This window comes from Thermobia domestica, chromosome 2 (genome assembly GCF_964235325.1).
Source record: "Thermobia domestica chromosome 2, izTheDome1.hap1.1, whole genome shotgun sequence".
In the NCBI taxonomy this organism is placed as follows: Eukaryota; Metazoa; Arthropoda; class Insecta; order Zygentoma; family Lepismatidae; genus Thermobia; species Thermobia domestica.
In genome coordinates, this window is record NC_137455.1 from 288,953,137 (window position 1) to 288,961,624 (window position 8,488).

Consider the following 8,488-nt stretch of genomic DNA (forward strand, 5'->3'; position numbering starts at 1 on the left):
TGGATTGATCTCAGGCTAGGGGTCGCGGTGGCTCAGTGGTAGAGCGTTCACCTCCGGTGCTTGGGGTCCCTAGTTCGATCCCAGCTCGCGCCGTGTGGACTTTGTGATGGACAAACACCGTGCTCGTGGGTTTTCTTGGGGTTCTCCCGTTTCCTCTCACATTCTTCATTTCACCATTTTATTCATTTCTCATAATCACCATCTCCTTTAGCCTAACCGGCATAACCATGTGATGTAAAACTTAAAAGTTTCATTTCATTTTTTAAAATCTCAGGCTATGTGAGTTTGAGATGGACAACTATGTGTCCGTGGGTTTTCTCGAGGTTCTTCCGTTTTTCTCACATTTTTGTTTCACCAATTTTTTCATTATCATTTATTTCATGAATCATTCACCTTCTTTAGCCTAAGGGGAAGCCCCTCCCGGGAACATTACATTATAAGGATTTTTTTTTTTTTTTTAAATTTTTGGGTCAAATCAAGTCGATTAACACTCGATTAACAAGTAAACTAAAAGTGAATAAACGTAATAAAGAAGTATTTGAGTGAATATTTATCAATTTATTCTCAGATCATAAAAATCTCAAATGATAAACGTTCTTTTGTACCAGTAGCATAAGCAGGATTTCATTAAGAAGGAGGTTCAAGCTCCTAAGTTTATATCAATTCAGACGTTTGTATAGATTTTTAATATGGTACATGTTTGTTTTTGCATAATAACTTCCTCAAGGGTGGCTAAATCCGAAAAAAAAACCCTTACGTACACCATTTCATGGAGTAGTCTCAGTTGAAGCGTTCTTGCTGAATATTCTACACATCTGGCTTTAAATTATACAAGTAAACATCAATGAGATTTCTCCAGTCTCACAGCTTACCAGGCAATCGCTAACGACCTTCCAAATATTTCCTTTCTTATTTCTCATTAGTGTGTTCCCTGTGTTAAACAATATTGTACAACAGATTTCTCTATGACTATACTAAATGTATCTGGAAATTTATTGAGAAATTAAATGCACTTAATAAAATACAGTATATATACCAATATCGAATGTTAACAGCTTTCATATGTATGGTTACAGTTAATAATTTCTACTTTAGCTTTCTTAAATGATCTCTAGTACCGTTTTACAATGAAAAAATGATTAATTAGTATCTAGCCTATTACAGTAGAATGTTGAGACTTGAAGAATCATGTCTACTAAATTCCTTCATGATGCAAGTCTTAGTTACCTAATTAGTGGTTCTCAATTAGTGGTTATTTTCGAGCCTCGCGTCCCTTAGCTGAATGCGATTGTCTTGAGAGCCTCTCGCCATCCTAACGTAACCCACTCAAACACAAGGCTGAACGTAAGACTTGAATTCTTACAATCAGCCTTAAGAAAGTGAAAGAAAATTTAGTTTCGGTAATTTTTGTCTTATGTTATTATTATTATTATTATTATTATTATTATTATTATTATTATTATTATTATTATTATTATTATTATTATTATTATTATTATTATTATTAACAGTAGTAGTAAAAAAGTCTAAACTTTTGATAATTTGTAAAATGCATAATGGCTTTCGTGTAACAACAAGAAAAAAATCTAACAGGTCATGGAATCTCAGATCCCTTTAAATAGTCTATCGCCCTGTTTGTTCTAGCGTCACAGTTGGAAAGAACACCCCCTGTAGTGTATTAACGAATACGTGGTTTTCTCCTTGAGAACCACTGACCTAGATCACACCGGGGGCTTGAAAGATAAATTGATGAACACAATCATCTATTCTTATGATCAATACAATAGGGCAACGTCTTAATCTATGTTTTACGTTAATTCCTATTTTTTTTCCACAGATATCGCTACGTGCGCTGCCTGCCTGTCTGAGGCCGATAGATGGCGCTAACGTATATTGAAGCGAAGGCTTGGGGAACAATTAGTATGAGTAATAAATAGCAATAGTGTACTATACTGACTCCAAGGACTTGTCAAGCCTGGGCTCTACACCAATCACAGAACTGCTTTCCCTTACATCTGAAACATCGGAAGATTTCGGCACAATTCGTGGAGCTGCATTCCGAACGGACACTTGAGAAAATGTAAAACAATAGAAGTGCACCAACAATGTTGCCAGACAGAAGAAATGGTCAACGAGCGAGAAAAAAAAGCACTTAAAGAAATGTAATACGAACAGTAATAATTATTCAAATTAAACGGTAACAATAATATAAAACAATAATAACAATAGAATGAAACCTAGCGGTAATCTGATAACACTGTACCCTCAGGAGATGTTCTCCGAGAAACTAGAATTTCAAAATTTCACGGATGGATGTTGACAACCGGGAAACATTCTCCCGTTCTATTGGATGTTGAAATTGGTAGATCTATGTTAAGCTTCACGACTCGTTGCGATCATTATAGTACTGAATAAAGTGGATATGATTAAAGAGGCTGTAACCTAACAAGCCTGAACGAATATCGCAGTGGCAGAAGGCTTCATGTTTGGTGCTACGTTGTAAAAAGAATTGAGAGTCTTTCAAAACTGTTGAATGTCTAAGAAAAGATATATTTTTGTTTATTTTATAAAAGAAAAAGATTGTTCACGTTTCAATAGAGGTGAAGGAAAGGAGAAAAGACCTTCAAATCAAAGCCTGGTAATTCTCGTAATAGGCGTAACAGATAACCTATCCTATATTCGCCTTTAGTTATGAGTGTGAATCACTCGATTATTAATGTATTGATATACTTTGTGATTATGTAATTTAACCTTAGAAGGCAACAAAGAAGAGGAATAAAATCGTGCATATATGGAAATACAAGGAAACGGTGCACTGAAATAAACTTCAACTATTAGTGTCCTTTTCTTCAACACGAGTAAGTTAATTTTCAGTCATTTAAATGAATAAAATGATTTATTACTGCTTACTGCCCATTTATTGATGGTTTAGGCAATGTTAAGATATTTCGTAAGAAGGGAGAAGCGTGATAAAAGTTCTTACGGGATTACAAAATATGAAAGACTTAGGGTTTGATTTTTTAACCTTCAAATCATTGATTCATAACATATCTCGGTTACATTACATATTCTTGAACTAGAAAAACACATAACTCAACAAAGCAACGTTTATTTTAAAATAATAACTGTGTGACAATTTCGCCAATTGGCTTCATCAGACAATGGCCTAAACTTAATAACTGCCACATAGTTATTATTTTAAAATAAACCTTACTCTATTCAGTGATTTTTTTCTAGTTCAAGTTATTTGAGATAGCAAGCAAAGCTAATATTTATCAGTTAGTTACATATTCTTATATTTATTATAAGGATAATGTTAAGATGGATCTTGCAGAAATAGGAATACAAGGTAGAAACTGGATCCAATTGAGTAAGGATAAAAATCCATTTAGAGCTTTTGTGAAGGCGGCATTGAACCTCCGGGTTTCATAGGCCATAAAGTTAGTTAGTATTGCATGATTCATTAGTCATAAAAAACATTATTTCAATACTATATATACACACACAACACGTCTTACCAAGAAAAAGAAATGGTAGATATCTGAGTAGTATTGGGGAATATTTATTTATTTTTTTTTTATTTTTTAAATAACATTTCAGGAATGAGAGCAATAAAGCATCAACACACCGATCACCGCTACAATGGCTATCAGTGTTATGTTGTATGATTATACATACGAGCAGTATAACAATTTCCTGATAAATGTAACGTGTTTAGTCTCGAAATTCATCTATTTGAAGCCACTAGGCAACGTTCAACATTCCAATCTGATAAATGTAAAAATTAATCATTTCTTTTAAAAAAATATTATATGTAATACGTATTTGTTTATTAATACTGTATATACTTTTTATGTAACATTGGATTTCCTTTCTTTATATTATATGATATCAGTTTCATAATTTTTAGTGCTTGATTCATGAACGGTAGGTCAAATGTTGCGAGAATATCCAAGGTTTTATTGAATACAAAGACAACCCAAAAAAATCTATAGGAGGGATATGTTATAAATAAAATAATAATAATAATAATAATAATAATAATAATAATAATAATAATAATAATAATAATAATAATAATAATAATAATAATAATAATCTCCCTATTGTGTTCAATTCTTTCTCTGGCACGGTCCCTCGCCAGTTACCACATAAATATCTCTCCCCCTCCTTCACATTTAGTTTTCAATTACAGGATTCTAGAATTGAATCTTCCAATTTTTATTCGTGGAATGCATCAGCTCGATAGTAGTTTTCCTTCTTTACTCAAAACAATAAAAGTATTTGGTTCCATCTTTTCCACAGTGCATACACCACATACCGATACTTGAAAGACCTCGTGGCATGGTGTGCGAGACAATACCTTCTCTGGGAAACCCTGGACAACCCCGTAATGGAATTATGGGCTGATGCCTCAAGCAATTGTTTATTTATTTTCTTCCTTTAGTTAGATTTGCACAATTAGATAAACACTTAGATCGCTATACAAGTGCATACGGCTATCCAGGGATGTACCCCAGGGTGGGGGTAAATGGGGGTCCGGACCGGCGGCCCCTCCCGAATGACTTCCTGCCTCTCTCCCCAAATAGAGTCACTAAAGTAATGCAAATAAAAGAACAAATAGAAGTGCCCATTCTGCACACGAGAAGAATAAGGTTTAACCCTTTCAGGATTTTTGGTAACTTTTTTTACCATGTCGTAGTATCGTCTTTGACCGCTTATTTAGGTTCTATAACAGGTATTTAAGCCGAGTTTTTTTTTTATTATTATTATTGGTCAAGCCCTTCTTAAGCCAAATTTCAAAATTTTTAACGTCTTTAGTTTTCAAGGCATCAGATTGAAACTTTGCATACGGATTGTGTGTACCTTTGGGCATTTCCCATTTTTTTTTTAATCCCTACGCGAAACCATGGCCGGGCCCAAGGGGCGCAAGTGTTCCGAAGGAGTGATTTTTTTTTTTTTAATATGGTTTTCCCCATTTTTCAGGTGTATGAAATGGACATGTGAGTGATACCGTTAGAAAAGGCATGTTATACTAAAGAAAATTACGTTTAAACCACGACTCTAGGCCAAATAGTAATGACGCAGTGTTTTTTTTAAATATGTATATATGTGTACATATACGCCTATAGGGCCTAAATTCACATTTTTCCGCCCGTTGTTTTGAAGATACAAGATTGAAATTTTACATACGTATTATGTATATAACATTTTTTTTTTTTTAAATCGGATCCCTAAGTAAACCCAGGCCCAGACCAGAGGGGCAAAGTGTTTTGCCGAGATTTTTTTTAAAAAATACGGGTTTTTCCCGAATTTTCCAGTTCAGGTATATGTTACGGACATGTGAGTGGTACGTGGTACCATTGGATAGGACTCGTTATACTGAAGACAATGGCGTCTATATATATATTTTTTGAAGTATATATATATATATATATATATATATATATATATATATATATATATATATATATATATATATATATATATATAGATATATAGGGGTCTATATATATATATACCGCCTCTGGTTTTTCTTTGATCAAGATATACCGTCACTGGAGAGTAGATGCTAAATATATTTAATAAATCCATTTTCATACACTGATGAATACCTTTGCACGTCAAAGATTTTCTTTCTTATGTAGAAATAATTTCTAAGTTGACAACACCGACATTTTTATCTTTTTCCTATCTTTTGTTTTTAAAATGAAGTGTTTTCAAAGAAGTTCAGCTAGTTTATATTTTGAAGTACTATATTGAATTGTTTTTTCCTTATGTATGTGTATGTCTTCTTTCCTTAATACATATAAATGTGTTTTTGAGCATGGGCGGATTTAGGGGTTATCTGATGTGCGGAGGGATCTTCTGGGGATTTGCAATATCCCTGAGTCGAGTGGAAGGCTCGGGAGTTTTCTTACAGGAAATTGTAAGTAAAAAAAATCGTTTTAAAAAAATATTTTCGTGTATAATTCTCTATAATGCAACATAAAGGGATAATTTTTAAAATTTTTTCAGAAAGTTCTTGACGGAGGATCAAAGTCTCTTCATGCCCTCCCCCCTGTAACTACAGAGAAGCTCTCTAAAGTCTCTCCTGGTTTTCAGTTATGGAATACAAATGCAATGTTTAGGCAACATACCCTCAGTGTATTTCAACGTTTAGAAAGCTGGTATGAAAACACTTCGCCTCTGCTTTTCTTCGACTTCGGACACTACACACACACACACACACACACACACATATATATATATATATATATATATATATATATATATATATATATATATATATATATATATATATATATGAAAAAATGGATCACCTTGAGACTTTCACAAATTTCTCCCTACCTCAGTTTTCAAGTTTATAATTTTGCACACGTATTATGTACACTCATGTCCAAAATTATTCTAGCATGTCTATAAATATGTTGTTGTAGGAATATAATTTGATAACCAATTCGCTCGGTATTTCTTATAATGTTAGTATGTGTATAATCGACAAAGACACGTTTGTGGCAAATTTCATGTCAAAAGAGCAGTAAATAAGAACAATAAAACTTTCTTGTCCATTTAGCAGCATTTTGTTTTACTCAATCTAATTTTTGTATTTATAATTCTTTCGCTATGAAGTTTACCACAAATATACATTTCCTGACTATACACGTAGTAACAGTATTAAAAGTACCTTGCAAAATCACTATCAAATTATATTCTTACAAGAAGACAGTTATAGATATGCGACAATCATTTTGGACATGAGTGTACATAGCAATGTATTCTTTTTTTTTTTTTAATCAGATCCCTACGTGAACCCAGGTCCGGGCTAGAGGGACACAAAAAATTCAAAAAATTTCCCGGTTTTACCCGATATTCCCGTTTTCGGTGTATAATACGGACAAGCGCGTAGTACTGTTAGAAAGTATGCTCTATCCTGAAAAACAAGATATAAACCTTGATCCTACGATAAATAGTAAGGAAGCAGTAGCTGTTTGAGTGAAAGTCTAAAATTTACCTCAAAAAATGGAAATCCCAAAGGAGTTAAATGAATATAAAACCAAAATTTGAATATTGTAAAAATTGTCTCTCGTTTTGTTGTCGAAATTGTCGAAAATGTTGCAGTAAATGTTTACTATTTTTTTAATTATTTGTTTATATATCGAATTTTCACGCCTTTGACAATGCATGTTCTGATTAAAGAATCGAAAGTTGTAATACTGGAAATCGTTCCCTTTAGAAGCCGAAGTTTTGCAAAGGCTGAAACACGTTTTCGATTAATTACAATTAGAAGTTTATGTATCAAACCTCTTACTTCCAACTTAAGCGAATTCTCAGATAAAGTTTTCTGTATAAAGATTTGGAAATTAGAAAATTATTTATTATTTATTTTTTTTTTTCATGAGAAGCGGAATTGCAAAATATGTATTCTCTTATTTTAAAGTAAGAGTTAAAATATCGAATTCAACAGCCATAACTTGAGTGGATCCTCACATCAGTGGTGGATCCAGGGGGGAGATCGTGGTGGTCGCCCCCCCCCATAAGAAGAGGAAACTTTCTTATTTTTCGTGTGTATGTGTGTGTGTGTGGTATGTATGTGTCTTGGAAGGAAGAAAGAGGTAGAAAAAAAAAAAGAATGAGAATTGCAATTGTTGAAATGAGATGGCCATATCTGGAAAACCCTTAAGAATAGAGAGAGACATGTTAGGGATATGAGAAATGCACGCAAATGCAGGGGTCTGGTGGCGAAGGCCGTAGTTAGCCGAAGATTAGTTTACTGATAAAACAACGTATTTTTCTTATTCGTAAATTTTGTCTTTCAATGCTGTTTGACTCTAAATAATAGCCTGTATCCGTACATAGAACCATTATTTTCTCTAAGAAGGAAAGGTTAGAATATTTAAAATATGGACTGACGACGTTTTAACAAATACCGATTTCTTTGTAATTTACAGTGAACCAATTTTCTCATTTATGAAAATCAGTAAATCTCCAGCGAGATCAATGTTAATAGACATTCATCTGTCCTCTGTTTTGAAAATAGCCAGTACAAACAGTATGTCCTCAGAAATCTTAAAACTGTTGTAGGACAAAGATACCAGGCATGGGAAAAGAAATCATTCAGGAAAATGACGTCCGAAGGCATCCATCCACTACCCGGATTTTCTTATGTTCCTTATATATATATATATATATATATATATATATATATATATATATATATATATATATATATATATTTAAATAGAAGGTCAAGCGAGAATATTACTAATAATTTTATGTCTTTATTCACTTATTAAATATACATATCATTAAGTATAAAAATATTTTTTTTAATACTTCTTGCGGCCCTAAATATTGTGCATTGACGATTATTTGGCCCGTTTGAGACACTGAGCATGATATGCCTATAGTAAAGGTACTGAGGTGACATTTGGAAATAGAGTAGCAAATAAAACATAAGATCTATCTGATACAAACCTAGAAAAGC